Source organism: Pyrgilauda ruficollis, unplaced genomic scaffold, assembly GCF_017590135.1.
Source record: "Pyrgilauda ruficollis isolate IOZ18807 unplaced genomic scaffold, ASM1759013v1 scaffold12, whole genome shotgun sequence".
In the NCBI taxonomy this organism is placed as follows: Eukaryota; Metazoa; Chordata; class Aves; order Passeriformes; family Passeridae; genus Pyrgilauda; species Pyrgilauda ruficollis.
Genome location: NW_024510321.1, coordinates 11,179,828 through 11,196,628, shown reverse-complemented (window position 1 = coordinate 11,196,628; position 16,801 = coordinate 11,179,828). Strand labels below are relative to the sequence as shown.

Here is a 16,801-nt window from a genome sequence, read left to right as displayed (position 1 = left end):
GTAGCTGTACTGGCAGATCCCTTTGCCTGGACACAGTTCTGCTGATTTCAGGATACTTCTACCTAGTTTCTAACGAAACCTGATCCCATAACACACCACAACAAAATAACCATTACCCTGAGCAGCCTGGTACCATATATGCTCATTCCAAGATTCAAAAATATATTTACTAAGCATGGCATTCTCACAGAGTACAGCAAAAGAAGGGTTGGGACCATTTGCTTTTTCAGATGCTCTACCTTCCAGACCGAATAGGTAAATACCAAATTCCAGAAACACAGCAGACTATTTTCTCCACTGATTCATACAGCACAAACTAGAAGATGCTGACAAAGCTTTTATGATTTGTAGATGAGATACAGGGAAAAAATGTGAATAAGCTTTTTAATAAGAACAGAAAAGCAGATAAGGTATTTCAGTGGCCAGCAGAGCTGGGATGACTCCTATTTGTTCTTTTGTACAAATACAGATGAATGTTAGCAACCATGTCCAAGCACTGTGCAAGTGAAATAAAAGGAGGTACCATAAAAAAAGAGATTGAACAGTTTGCCCTGGAATGATAAAGCAGCAAGCAAATATCACAATTGTATGGGAGCGTGCTTGGTTTGTGAAAGCACAGTGCCCACTGCTACAATCAATTGCAGATGGGGGATGGAAAAAACAGTAAAAAGGAGAGGATGGAGAAAAAAATGAGAATATTTTGCTTTCTGCCTGGAAAGATTCAAAAAAGATTCAAAAAAGAAGTGTCCTTCAGGGTTTCTGATCCTCAGGATATCCTAGTTCCTCCTAGGAAAGAAGTTCACTTGACTCAGATCACAGTCATGTTTGAGCAAGCTGTAAATCAATGATATACCTGATTCTACAGGCTTTGTACTTCAGTAAAAAGTATATCGATATATAGTACAATAGACAATAGAAAATTATCAATTTCCATTTTTAACTAAATTATTTCCTCTATTTCACATTGTTCAGTTCAGGGGTTTTGTTTTAGGTTTTTTTTGGGTTTTTTTTTCTAATATTGATTCTATATACAGCTTGCTTGGTAATAAGCTCATCCAATGCATTTTCTGTCTGTTGTTGATGAAATGCTGACTATACACCCTCTTAACATTAAGTAAAAGTGTTTACATGAAAAAAGTATCACTAGCTCTTAAATAAATATTTTAAAGTTATTTAATGGTGTACAAATTCAATATAAATGCAACTTGGGATATAACAGAAACAGAAATAGCCTTTTAAGTCATTATCAGAACAATCTTCATTTGGAAATATATCCCACTTACAAAGTACAGGGCAAACAAAAAAAAATCAACATCTGAATTTGCAGAGCCCTACCACCATACATCCATTCATCACCACTCACTGCAATTCAATTCCTTTCAATAAAACTCAACTTTTGTTAAAAGTCCTGACTCAGTAGCATTTGCAGGACTCCCATGACAGTATTGCTGGTAGCTTAAAAATCTGTCCATGTGAATCCTCCTCACAGGGCGAGCTCAGGCGTATGAAGGAGAGCACAGGAGAGAGTCCGGAGCGAAAGCACGCTGCTGTGACCATCCCTGCACAGCAGCCACCCCTGCTGCTGTGACCATCCCCGCACAGCAGCCACCCCTGCTGCTGTGACCATTCCCGCACAGCAGCCACCCCTGCTGCTGTGACCATTCCTGCACAGCAGCCACCCCTTCTGTTTGCTACTGCATGCCTTAAGGAACAACTCATCTAATCAGTTAATCAGCAAGATTAATAGGACAGTACAGAATTCTTTGATTAATGTTCTGGTATAGGGAATAGCCTGAATTTAAAACAGCTAAAAAAGAAGCCCCAAGAAAGCCTAAAAGATAGCTAGTGGGCAGCCTAAAAATAAAATAAAACAAATATAGTACTAGTTTCCAAAGTATTATTATTTCTTTCCATAGCATCACTATATAACTCAGAAATGCAGGAGGACGAGGAAACCTTCTAAACTAGAATCTTTGACGTACATGCAGCACATTCAAAAAAGGGGGGACACTGCTGTGCAAAAATCATTTGCAAGAATCAGAAACAACATCAGAAGAAAATAGAGGCTAGAATGTGGTAGAACAGAATGAACTTTTCTGAAAAAGCCAGGAACAGAGATGCCATTGAACAGGTCAGGAATGGCTGTTTCCAAAGGCAGCAAAGGAAGCAAAGCATCAGCACTGTTACCCTCAGGACTGTTAAATCTAAATACAAGCAGCTTTTCTTTTCTCAGGGGCTTTCTACTGGAGAAAGCTGCCTAAAATAAGAGGGATATGTCAAAATAACAAGAAACACAAAATAATTCATGTAAATCGTTAAGAAATTCATTCTACAAGATTTCATGGAAATCTCTCAGGCTCTCCATGCCTAGTAACAGCATGTTTATCAAAGCTGTACAGAGTTACTTGAAAACACAGGTTCTAGAGGAAAAAGATGAAAAACAGTTATAATGTAATCTAAAAGTGTTTCATAAATTCCCCCAGCTGCATAGTCCACCAGCCATATTTTTGCAGAATGCTGGAGATAACACAATGACTATTACAGCTGTTAATAAAACCTGAAGGCTTCAAATAAATGGCAGTTATGCTGTAGCATGTTTTTAAAATACAAAAGCTAAACCATTTGCTAAATTCAAATCAATCATTCTGAAAGAACTGGTTTAGGGTGGAATTGTGATTTGCAAAACCCCAATTTTCAGGGTTTAGTATTATTATTATTTAATTTGTACTACAACAAGCACTTCCCTGTTTGCTGTCTCTGGCCCTACTGCAGCCCTGCCCGTTTCCTTATTCGTAATATAGAGATCCATCCTAATATGACATTATAATTATAATCCAGAGATCCTAATATGACGTTTACACCTAACAAGGGGAAAACATGAATTTTCCAGCACTGTATGCAGAAGGGATTAAAAAGTTTTGGTAGATTGAGTTCCTTTTAAATCAGCATCTGTAGCACAGTAGTCTACAAGCTTAGTTGAGACCAAGGCAATTAACCTCATCAATCTAAAAAAAAAGCATAACCATGAAGACAGCTCTTTCCTACCCACAGCTGAACACTATTAGAGCACTTACAACTACCCAGATTTCTTGGCCATGTCCATCTTTATTTACAACACTTCTGTATTAAGAGTTTTACAGAACTTTAATGAGGAAAAAAATTTAAATACTGATTTAAATTCTACTATCATTAATTAATATTCTCCCTTCTCCAATTTTCTCATATTTAAAGCAAATACATCACTGCCAGACCTCGTCTGGCTTCAGTGTGTCACTTAAAAAAAATTACTACTCATAAATCCCTTTAGATAGCTATAATGAATTCAAATATAAGCATTTCCTTTATTTACATTCTAAGTTACAAACATTTAAACAACACTGGTATCAACATCCTACACTGTCAAGGACAGATACTATATGAAAGTTTCAACCCAAGTAGAAAAAAATTACTTAAGAAACAGACATTATTAAGTAGTTTAACATGATGGACTCCACACTTTTCTAAAACTAAGAGACTTTCTTTCCAACAGCCGATTACCACAAGCTACTCTCTTTTCAGCTTGGGAAACTTGGTGTGTCTTTTCATACAGTGTCTGAGCTACAGGACAGGAGAAGACTAAGTACAGCAATATTTTACCACATCCTTACTAGGGAGGAAAGACAGTCTTGCAATGAAGGAGTCAGCAGGTCAGCACTTTATCTCCAGCTTGGTTCAGAACTGTCTGTGTGGTCCTGGATCAGCCAGTGACCTTCTGTGCCTTTTTTCTCTATGCACCCTGTGGGGATAAATCCAAACCTGCCCATCTTATGCTATGGCATTTGCTTGCCAATTTTGTTTTCGAAGGGAAAGGTGGCAAAGCAAAGAAGAAAACTGCCCTGCTAAGAGGAGTGGGTGCTGAAGAGCCATCTCCTTGCAGAGTTTGGGTGCTGCATGCTGTTACTACTGATGGGTGCATCGCAGCTTTGCTGCAGCGCAAGCAACCAGTACAGCAAAGTACATTTCTCTTTCCTAAGGTCAAAGAAAGATGCAGAGAAAACCACAGAAGGACTTAATGCCAGTACTCACTTGCTGCAATTAACATTGTGCTGTTTTGAAATGCGTGTGTTAATGAGGTCCTTGCAGAGAATGAGCCACAGGAATACACAATGTTGCTCCCAGGTGAGCAATCCCATACTCCATCATCTGTGTTTGGAATAAACCTACACAGCTTCCCAGTTAATGCAGGCCTGTCTTGGCAAGCAGTGACAACAAAGGAGCCCACTCCTACTCTGTGCCCCTCTTTCACACCTGAAGAAGCAGGGCATTGATACATACATTTCCCTTCTCAAATCACAGCATCAGGAAAGCAAAACTAACCAGATACTTCCTGTATCTTCACCACAAGATTCAGCCAGTGTTTCTGAAAGGAACCAAAAGACACTGTAACAGTTCCTTAATCTGAACCACAGCACTTCTAGTCTCTCCTGTTCACTTCTGCATATATCTCTTTCTATAACTAAGGCTCCTGTGCACCAGGAAACTTGCTAAAATGGAGTAAGTAATAGTTTTCACAAAAAAGTACTAGTCATTTTTTACTGTATATTACTGAAGCCACATTAAACTTCTTTGAAGATGCTCTGACTTCTGAATTAGAGCTGAGTTAGTGAATCTTTTAACTGTGCAGGGACACAAAATGCCCAGTCTTTTCTAACAACTTGCACAACCTGTATGCATAATCCCACCTCCATGTTAAAAATTAGGCAGTTTGAAGTAGTTCACCTATAATGAAAGCAAGTTATAAAAACTATTCATCTACTAGTGAGAAATATACCATGGCAGCCCAACCACATGGCAAATAAAAACCTCTGCTCGCCTTCAGTAACAGAGCTGGTGCCTGCAAGGAGACACAGCAAGTGCAACCCAGCACTAGGGAGCCGGGATACAGATGTGGAAATTCAACACCCTGGCAATGACCAGGGCAACAGTGTAAGTCATGAACAAAAGGGAAAGTTTTATTTGTGGAGTTCTACACCAAGCATAATACGTATTAAAATCCATGCTTTAAAAAAAAAAAAAAAACAAAAAAAAAAAAGTGGCAGATTTTATTAGTTCACTTTGTCCTTTTGCATATTTACCTTTTTTTTTTAATTACTCTATTATTTTGTTTCTCCCTTGTCCATTTAACAACATTCCCAGACCAGTAGAGCCTATCAAAGTTAAAAGCCTTGTCCTGCTGCTAGTGTATCAGCAACATATGTTAGGAGCACTTAAATTGCAAGGCTGCAATCTGCTCTCTGAAGGAGGCTGGTAGCAGGTGTGACAGTCTGATCAGCAGAATGAACTATATATAAAGATGCAAGCAGTGGGAGGGAGGACTCCACAGCTTTGCTTTTACATATCATACTGTATTTGTAGTCCTACTTATTCAGAAAGAGGGAGAGAGGAGCCACAAAGTTAAAACAGACAGAACTTGGCATCTTTGAGCTCAGCGTTTGATCTCACAGCCCCTCTCTCGACAAAGCAGGCTGTCTCTGATTTGTTGTTTATGCTAAGAAATGCACAATTAGCAATTGCAAAGAACCAACCCTCTTATTTATTGCATCTAAGCAGTGTACAAACCCAAAGCCATGTGGTCTTCCTCAAAGGCTGGCTTCCCTGGCAGCCCATCAGGTGAAAGGCAGGCTGCAAAGGGCTGTCGATTATAAACTGAGTTCAGATCTCTGCTTCCTATCTCAGATTCTACCTTACACTGAAGAGTAACACAAAACACAAAGTGAATTATCTCCACACTCCACACTTAAGCTCAGAAGGAGCAGCACACTTTTTGAAAAAGTGACAGGAAAATTCTGAATGATAAACAGCATGTTTCTAAAACACTAATTAATTACAGAAAAACTTTTTTTTTTTATTTATTTCAGTATCACACACGACTTTAATCCCCAAGAGTGAACAAGAAAAAAATGTGGACTCATTGTGTCTTAATTCTCTCTATTCACCATGTCTCTGGCATCCACCAGCCTTTGGAAACAAAGTCTTTCAGAAAGCAACAAAAACACTGGCTCACTGAATCAGAAGCAGCTTGTGACGGCTGCTAGAGTCAAAGCAGTCTTTACACACTGTCTAATCACAGACATAATACATGGTCTTATAAAGGGTAACACGGACCACCCATAAAATCTGCACCTTCTCTGATGCCCAGAGAAGCTGCAGGTGCCCCATTCCTGGAAGTGTTCAAGGCCAGGTTGGATCAGGCTTTGAGTAACCTGGTCTAATGGAAGGTGTCCTTACTATGACAAGGGGATTGGAAGCAGGAGAACTTTAAGGTCCCTTCCAACCCAAACCACTGTATGAAAACAAGACATACATCTTGCAGAATTAACCATTATGATTTACAGATTGCAAATAGTTTAATAACTTCCACATAAAGCAAATTTTAAAGGCTTTTTTATTTTGTTCTGAGACCAAGCAAGTGCTGAACTATCAAATTGAGGCAATTTAGAATAAAACAGACCATTTCATACTAATTGGACTCAAGTACAGTGGATAGCTATGGTAAATATTGGGACTATTTTTTTAATTGAGAAGAGTAATATGCATGCATAAGCATTTATAGGTCTACCTTGACAGCATTTTTAGAAAGGGAACAACTATGTAGATCTATCTGATCACCCTGAACAGCCCACATGACAACACTAGAGCTTTGCTCAAACCCTTCCTCAACCATTTAGCTCCCACAGGTCACTGGCCACTGGGAAAATACACCACAAAAAGCAGATTTAATCCAGTCTGAAATATACAACTGTAAAATAATACTTTGGAAGTAGATTTAGGATAGAGTTCCCTTTAGGAGATTGTTTAGATTTTTCCAGATGCTAAAAGGTAAACAGCAGTACATTCAAGCTAATTACTTCATATTCAAATATCACAAGAATATTTAACTCAGCACAAATTAGCTTTTTGTACAGGCTAGCTCCCCTTCACTGCTGCTTCCATTCCTCAGCTAGGCAATTCCACCAGCAAAAGAAACTTCATACCTCCACAGAGACACAGTAAGGACCAGGAGCCTTTTCAGCTAAGTATTTCATAAACACCATAAGATACAATACAGGATGTTCATTACCTGTGGCTTCCAATTTAGCAGAAGCTTCAAGCTAACAACAGCTATTTTATGGCAACGCCAAAGCAACAAAAGGGTCATCAGGAATTCACTTCAAACAGCTATACTAATAAAGGAGAGACTTATAAGACACTGATTACAGTAACACTTCACACACATTAACATCATTGTGTTCCTGAGTGATCGCTGTGTACAGGGTGAAGAGACTACTCCATTGCCTAACATAACCACAAGTTAAACAGGCTGTTTTACATACAGAGCATAACATTTTCTTTCAGATCAGGTTAGTTAAGTCCAGAAAATATAGAAGGTTTTCTCTTTGAATGGAAATTCTTAAACATACAAATATTTTGCATAAAGTTATAGTCATTTAAAATCACATTCATTGACCTTTTTACAAAGGGAGCCTATGCTAACACAGTATTCTGAATTTAAAAGTGCTACTTTATTTCAGCCAGTCCACTTTTTCTTGGTACTTCTTCGTTCAAACTTCAAATTTTCCAGAATTATTACAGATAGTATTTATGTTATTTTTTATTTGTAGAAAAACTAGAAAGAGCAACTAAAGCTGCCGTTAAAAAAACTCAATGAGAGCAAAAACCATCAAACCTATCTTCTCAAATCAGTATTCTTAATGACATTAAAAAAATGTTCGATAGATGATTTGGCAACAATGCTCTGAACTTGCACCATGTCCACAAGACAGGACTCCGTTTGACTGATGAGGGTGCAGAAGTCTCTTGTGCTGGGTCTTTTCCTTTCCCCCATCTGCAGGCACCTCGTTCCTGCAATGCCACAAGAGAAACAGCAGCAATGGCAGCGTTTAGGGGTTAACCCAGGGCACACCCTCACCCTGACGCAAACCTGACCTGCCGCCTCGCTGAGCCCCTCACACACACACCTCACAGGAGCCCTGCAAAGCTGGCTACCCCACTCCAGAAAAGCCACAGCCATTGCTGGACTACCTCCCCTCATCTCCCTGCAAAGGCAGCAGCATTTCTTCTCTTACCCAGCACTCATCTCTAGAATAAAAACCAGAAACACCCAGCAGAATAATTGAGGTGTATAGAGATGACTAGTCTTCTACTATTGTAATACTCTCCAAATTACTATAATTGCACAATACTTTTTAACTTTTAGCAAAGCCTAACACTTCAGGCTAGCAGTCTTCCAGCAGCCTGCTCCTGCCATAGATAAATTCAAGGTGAGTAAAATCCCTTCCCTCCCCAGGACGCACACAATGCTGAGGCCACAGCTCATTCACCAGGAATGGATGGCCACCACAGCCTGGCCACCACAGCCCTGCTGCCTAAATTCTTCTTCTTTTAGTACCTGGTAGCTGGCTGCTTTCCTGGTGCTCACAGCTGCAGGCACAGAGTCTTCACAAGAAGGCAGAGGGGCAAACTGACAGCACAAACAAGCGCGCACTTAAAACAACACAAATAACATTTGGTCCAACAGGTTCTTGGAGAGGTCAAATTAAATCAAGCTTTGTTATTTCACTTAACAGCTTATTAAAGAAGCAAAAGGTTCTGAAGCTTCCAATTTATTGGGGTTTTTCAACTGTCATTTAAGTTGTTATAGCAACAAAACTTTCAGCTGTGTGGTCTCAGAGACACTCCAGCAGCCCCAGAAGTAATTTTTCCAATATTTACTGAATTCAGCTCCTTCCTGTTCAGGTCCTTAAGAACTTGGAACAAAGTTGTTCATTATATGCACAAAGATGTGTATTGCTGCAAGGTCCTCACAAGTAAGATACTGCTTCTGACATTTAACAGAGGAGAAAAAAACATTATGTGGCCTTTGCCTAGGGGGAAGATAGAGTAACTCAACAACTTTGAAAGCACATGCAAAAAAGATGGGGTAAGGTGAAACTACTTTTCCATTACTAAGTGTGGCTACATTTCTTCAAACAAATGAAAACACCTAAGTGGGTGCACACACAAACATACAGGCACTCCCAAAAATTCTATCTCCATTTAAAATACTTTATACCCACGTAACTTTTTGTTTTTTTCTAGTAATGCACATCAACACCAGAAACATTTAAAATTGCTATTCTGAGTCTGTAAAGACACGCACACCCAGAGAAAAAAAAAATCCTATAAATGTTGCCACTTAAAAAGAAAACTGCTAATGATATACAAGCTTGCTCATCCTGCAACAAATTCGTAATTTCACTGCATCAGCAGCAGGCTGAGTATGAGCAAATGTGCAGAGTATGGCCAAAAATGTGACACTGCTTTTCCAAAACAGAGTCTATTTTCCCAACCAAATCAGGGATACGCTACTTTCAGTAAGCTTATTGCCCAGAAATAAAAGCTTCCTATAATAAATTCCACAGGTTGATTTCAAAAAGAAAGCCTTTGGGTGACATCTGTTGCACCACTGAGGTCAATTTTTCATCCTCTTGCTGAAGGGACCGTTTGCCTCCAGTGCACCAAGTTAACCCATTTCTTCCCATCTTTGGCATTTGCTGTTTGTCTGTACTTCATGTACTGCATTAGTGTCTTGCTTCCATGCAAACTCCCATTTCCCAATCACGTGAAAAAAAAGAACAACGAGAGTCATATCTCTCTATCTATCTATCCTTCAAAAACATTTCCTTTCACCAAACTCCAAGGACATCCCATCCTTCTTTCCATCCCCACAGAAGATCATCCTTCTCCCCAGTCATTTCCCTTCTGCCAGCCCTATTTCTGTCACAGAAGTCCTGACAAGCTGGAGGCACAACGATCCAGGAGGCAACACCAGCCAACTTCTCCAGCACCAAAACATGGTCTCTGGCAGGAACACAGCAGCACCCCAGGGCTCAGCTCCAGGAGATGTTCGTCTCTGCTCCTGGGCAGCAAGGATCATTCCCTTGCACAGAAAATGCCTTGGTCTTCACTCCTCCTCTCCTGCACCAGAGACCCCAACCTTGAGATGTAGAGTGTGGGATGCAGTTCAAGAATTTTAGTAGGAAAGTAGGAATACATTTCTGCTTTTGTTTGGGACTAAATAGGTGATTAATGTGCATCACTTTGCCACAGGGAACTGAAGTAGAAAATAAGTTCCCACCAAGATTTTTAATTTAAAAAAAAAAAAAAAAATAGAGAGAGAGAACAAAAGTAAATACTGAAACAAAATTGTTATTAAAATTATTCCGAGTTTAACAAATACCTGGGACCAACTTGAGAAAATAACTAAGGAAACCCATAGGAAAAAAAAAAAACCACTGCTGAGGTACTGTAGCAAGTAAAACTAACATGATTCTCTCAAAAAATAAAAAGGCCTTAATATTTGCTGTTAATTTAAAATTATTTTCCCCAATTTAAAACTTGACTCATTTCTCTTTCACTAGCAATATTAGTCATTTTGACAAGTATTATGTATGTCTATGCTGCTGTTTTCTTTCTTACTTTCTTGGTTTTTTAAACAGCCCCACTGGATTATGTAACTTAGCTCAAAGGCAGTTTGGTTTTTGGTGTTTTTTTATCCATTTTCCAGTACCAGACTTGCTGAGCATTACATCGAAATGACCTCAAAGAAACAAAGAAAATATATCATGTATATTAAAAAGGAGGAGAAAAAAAAATAAAGCACAGATGCCCTAAAGTATCTTCCAGAATTTTTTAATACTTTTTGCTTCACTTTTTATTTTCTTACTGCTTAGAAAATATTTCTGAGTGAGAACATCTGTGCTATATTCTGGATTGATGTTAGAAGAATTCCACTTTATTTTCAATATATATAAGCACTGGTTCAGCATTGTTGCATGTTTTATCCATTCAATTTATATTTGGATGAAACGGTTTGTTTTCCTTTGAAGAACCAGGAAATTGTTTTAAAGCTACATGAACCATATTCTGTATAACTAAGATCACCAGCACTTCTCCCCCATTTACTCCATCTTATTTTACCAGATTAAATGTGCCACGACCAAAAGATGTCATAGTCTGGTACAACTGAGAAAGTGTTACTTCCAGTGGTGTTTTTGTAACAGAACTAAAACATCTGTGACTGTTATAAGTGAAGTTAAAGTGTAAAAAGCTATGAGAATCAGATGGCTTTCCACTGGTGGAAGGCTATATTGCCCAGGAGAAGAAAGGCTGGCAACTCCCTAAACCCCAGACTGCCTCCAGGAATCGTTCCCCAAATCGCTGAGCACTTTCACAGGCTCCTTCCTCCACAGTCCTCCCCTCAGAGCTACAGGAATTGCTCAGCAGCTGAATGGTGCTCTGCTCAAAGGGAAATCCCTCTCCAGCCACTCTTCCACAAACACACACTTCACTTTGATCACTGTTAAGTAACAGTGAAACACTGAGAAACCACATAATGCCAAACTGAAATCCACGGTGCATCCCGTCCAGCCGGAGGTAGGTGCTGATCACAGCAGCCAGCCTCAGCAGTACCACACACAACCTGCACTGAAAGCACCTCCAAAGCTGAAGGGCTTAAAGGGTGTCCACTTCTCAAAATCCTCTTTTTAAAAACTACAGAATTCAGTCTTCTTCATTATCTTTGAATAATCCCAAGTGCCTGCTTGCTCAAATCTCAGGGGTACAGCCCCAGCGTGGCTTTCAGGCTTTTTAAGACAAGCCTCCTCCCTTGTTGCATGGATGGCACAGAACAAAGGCAAGAGCTGGCAGAGAGGGCATGGCAGGGCTTGTGCAGCTCCCTGCCTTTGCAAGCCACAGGTCCCCTCGGGCACAGCACTGCTGTACAGCAAAGTCCCCATGCAAGGGATCTCTGCAGTCACTGCCATGCTCGCTCCAAAGGTTCATTTCTACCTTCACCCTGCAACTCCTTTTGCCATGTGCAAGAGCCTGCATCTGCATTTACAGATGAGCCAATGACAGCAAACCATTGATCTGGCTGAAAACACAGAGGGAATTGGAGAGAAGAGGCTAAAAGAAAGTTTTCCAAAATGAGCAGAGGGAATTTACCACTATAGCCTTGCATTTCCAGCACCAAACCTGGAATCACACAGCAGCTTTCTAAATGTGAAGCAATCATGACCCATTTCAGTACTTATCTTCCTTAAATTAGCATCTCTCTCCGCTGCTGCTCCCCAAACCTCAGCAGAATGATGCTCCTATCAGCTGGGTTTCTCTGCGCTGTTGGGAGCCCAGCGTCAGTGAAGAGGTCAAGAGCCAGCTGGAGAAAACTGCCCAGAGCCCCATGGAATCCTGGCTGACCTCAGGTAAATCGCTGAAATACTACCCAGCCAACACTGAATGCAGAGCCCAGACACATCATCCTGGGGTGTCAGCAAGAACTAAACTGATAGCCAACTGAGCAGCAGGGGTGACAGTGATTTTTTTGGCATTCTGGTTCTTTTTTGGGGTTGAGAGGATTTTTGTGCATTCTGGAAATCACCTGTAAGATTTCTTTCTACTTAAAAAAAGGATTGAGATTTGAGGGAGAAAAAAAAGAGAGAGAGAGAGAGAGAGAAAAAACCACACACATACAAAAAGAACTTTAAATCTTTTTTATGCTAAATTTAGCCACTACTGCCCTTGAGTATTGCCAAAGGGGTCACTGAACGGGCATTGTGGCAGATCCACTTAAGCCTGTGGCAAAAACCTAGTGGTCGGGCTCAAGGAGGGAATGTGCCAAGAACAATACAAAACCCAAGTAAAATCAGCAGATTTTCATACCAACCCACCCATGTGTTAGGCTCTACAAACGATGCCCCAGTGACACAGTCATGAGGAACTGTGCAACTGTTTGCTCTACAGAGCATAACTTGCATCAAAGCTGCCGTTGTGTACCTGGCAGAGAACTGGCTGTCTGAGAACTGACTTTTAAGCAAAAAGCCCTGTTAGCTGGCACTGGGGGGGATAAAATCAAAAACAGAAAAAAAAGCAAGCTTCACAAACACAATCACTCAGGCTTCAACCTTCCCCCCTCACAACTCCCTGCTGATGAATGTCAGATCTACCAAAGAGATGGAGCTTTAAGCTTTGGGAGGCCTAAGCCCCCAAAGAACAAATTACACGAGAATATGGTCATCTGACACCTGTTACCTTTGCTTACACTGCCAACTCTCCTGGAGTTCTGGTCTCTTATCAGCAACAGCCTCTAACACTATCAAAGAGCAGATTACAATTTCTTTTCACAAATATTAGTGCACTGCAATTTTCAAATTAACAATTGAAGTATTGTTCCATGCAATATCAAAACCCCCACAAAACTTCATCTCCTACAGCATTTGGCATGGGAGAGGGAAAAGGTGTCTCAAGACTTCTATTAAAATCATTGTGATTCAGCAGGAAAACAGTTAACTTACTTATTTTAACTGGAAAATGAGGGTTATATATGACGTCTAGGAACACCACTACAAACTCATGATATGCAGAGCATCAGCCTGAACTATCATGGAGACCCAACAATCCCCCTAGGGACTCAACGTGACACAACTCCAGCAAATCTACAATTTCCTATTTCGTATTCTTGCTTACCATGCTCATTTACATCACATGATTTTTCTTTTAATTATATCTACCCATTGCTTATGCATACCTATTTTTACTTGCAAAAAAAAGAAGATAAAAGTTAAAATGCTTACAATATCCTCCACAAAAACCAAAGCACGAGAGATTATGTTAACCATCAAAAGTCAACAAAAAAAGTCAGAAACATCTCTGGCAACATCTAGATCAAACCAAAGTTACAAGATGCACAATTACTTCCTTTCAATAGTTGCTTGAGACATCATTTTTATAATAATTTTCCACCTTTTAACACTGGTTCAATATTTGATAAACATGTTTCATCTCAACTCACTGTCTGCTTTCTCCCTTTTGGTGCAGGCCATCATCTCTTGCCATCAATGTTAAACCACTCAGATGTGGCTGACCTCCCCTCTTAAATCACCCTTACCTCCTTGCACGTTCTTAACCATTAAATTAATTTCTAGGACCACACCAACTCCGAATCTGCACAGCCCTTGACCAGCAGGGTCTGAAAAACGCATCTACCATTCCTCAGGCCAGCTGTCCCCTGCCCAAGCTGTATTCCTTTAAGACTCAGGCAGAGACTGTGCCAGAGGCTGCATCACTCCATCCAGCCACACAAAAGTGCACCATTAGCGTGCCCCCATGAAAACTGGGTTTCATTTAACATGATCGATTTTGCTGACTCCACTTGCCCTGAACAAGGTGGACATTTCAAACATCTCTTATCATTTGCTTGTTCATTTCCCGCAAACACAACCTGCAGAAAGAATGCATCAGGTTTCAGACACAAAGCTTCTCTTGGAATAAAAGCAAAAGAACAGAAAAATTTATACACACTACATAGACCAGCCTTTAACACAGCCTGTCATATTAATAACTAATTCCACACACAAAGACAGCACTGACAGCAGTGTTAATCCCTAATAAATTTTTGGAGATTTATGAATCCTGATCAAAGACATAGTACCCAGAACTAATTGCAGTTATCTGCAGTTGTGTTATCTGTATGTTTTGAACTCCTAAAATTTTACAGAGAGGAGAACTGTACTATTATGTGGATTGTTCTCCATAAGTACTTCTTCCATTCTCGACATGTCTCTTCAACCTACATAATATCAAGCCAGAACACTGAGGTCAAACTTTGAAGTTATTCACTCCTGGCACTCTGCAAGCATGGTTTTGGGCCGCCTCGCTACGACTGCACAGGGACATCATAAGTGCACTGTGCAGATCACTTACTGCTAATCACAACTGGGAAACCGTGACAAAGCGGGGGGAAATCTGGGAAGGGCTGACAACTCAGTTCTCAAGGAGCTCTCCTGAAAGAACTGCTGCATATAGTAGATACACACATTCTTGCAGGATGAGAAATGCTGCTTTTCCTGCAAGTATGAAAACCATAAACTTCATTCAAATATTTCGAATTATCTTCCACCAGATATGCTTCTTTCCATATGAGCATAGTGGTGGTGAAGTAGATTTCAATGTCAGCTTGATACCAGCTGCCAGACTAAGTTTATATGGGCACATATACTTTGATCTCTCAGTCAGAAATTACTTTGTCCCCTTTGTTGTCTCCTTATGAACTGAAGATTTGCTCATCTGCTACACTAGCTCAGAAAGGAACCATCTAACTGCTACAAAAATACAGTCATCTGTGGAATTCCAGCATCCAAACCATACAATTATGTTACCCTACTGCAAGCACAGCAAACAGCACTATACACCTACTTACAAAACTTACTTACTGTAAGATCTGGTTCCCTCCCACCTAAACATCACCACAGAAAATCTTCAGCAAATTTAAGTTAGAAGTAAGGTTTGACAGTGACCATATAAAACACTCAGAGAAAGACCATGGACACTGCCACTGTTTTCAACCACAGAATTTCCATCTAATAGAAACAATCTCAGTAATTGCAGCTACCTCAAGTCCATACCAGTGGCATTTAGCAAAACCACCATATAAATACTAATAAATAAAACCACCGTGTCATTTTAACCCAGAATGTAGAGCTTTTGATACCAGGGACCAGTCAAAGTCTGGCTGCCCCTCTGCAAACCCTCTCTTTAATAACTACATGGCCATATTCAGAGTTACTTTTTTTCCCTCCCATGCTCCCACAGGTGGGCCACTTTTGTTCTGAAATGAAATTTGCAATGATGTAACCTTTTCCTGGTGACTGTCGTGTGTCTCCCCTATGCTTACAACTTCAATCCCTCCCAGGTTTAACATTATGTTGCAGAATGCAACTGCCACCCCTTAATGCAACTAAATACTTGGAAGCCAGGATGCAGCCCATTGCCACAGGAGTTACATGAGCCAGTTTTGGAACAAACCACAGCAAAATAATTATTTTATTAATGCCGTAACACTGATGAACAAATGCTGCAAACACTTCTCATGTGAATGGCCCAACGAAGCATTCAGTGTTCCACAAGCAGTCTCACTTTACTGTTCACTGCTTCACCTTAACCAGAGAGGTACTTTCAGCCCCAGTCTCCTATATACAAGTAGATTGCCATATGCATTAACTATTGTATATGAATGACAGCTGGTATGCAGCCACAGCCATATCCTAGAAAACCATTTTTCTCTTTTTCCAGACAGAATCAGAATATCCTTGCTGTCTTCAAAACTATGTTCTTCAGCAACCAGGTGGGGAGGTGATAGGAAACTCGGTTACTTTTCTCCTTCCAGCATTTGGAATTCTCTATGAAAAAAACTGATTTTAAAAATTTTCTCAGGAATCACTTCAAACCAATCAATGAACCGTTCAGAATATTCCTTCCACTGCATGTTTCAGGACAACCTGGCAGACTGCATTTGCCAAAGTAAAACTTCCAGGATCAGAAGTGCAAAATGTCTCAGAAGGGATAAGGGGGAGAAGCACACTAAAACTTCTTGGATCGATAAGGCAGAGGAAAGGGGAAGGGCACTGCTGAAGGTCTCAGCCAACGATGGTCATACTGCCCAAAAAACCAGCTGATTAAAAACAAGTATGCAGCAACAAGAAAGTACGGGGGAAGAGGGGGAAGGGAGGAGGGGAGGAAAGAGAGAAAGAAAAATAATTAAAAAAAAAAAAAAAAAAAGGGAAGGGAAGAAACTCAAAGCCCAACAAGTTGCCCATGGAGGGAAAGCCAAGTCTGCAACTGCCTGCACACGCACAGCCAGGGATTTCAACATGGGGCTGCGGGAGGCCGGCGCGGGCGGCTGCCGGGCTCCTCCGCGGGCCGGGCCGGCGCCCCCCGCACCCCGGGG

The 16,801-nt window shown here is 40.5% G+C and overlaps 1 protein-coding gene across 14 annotated transcripts in view; it reads right to left on the bottom strand.

The window, feature by feature from the left end:
* PARD3 (par-3 family cell polarity regulator) overlaps positions 1-16,801 on the bottom strand; it is a 444,410-nt gene that overhangs the window by 426,675 nt on the left and 934 nt on the right. The gene's annotated exons all lie outside the window — the stretch shown is intronic.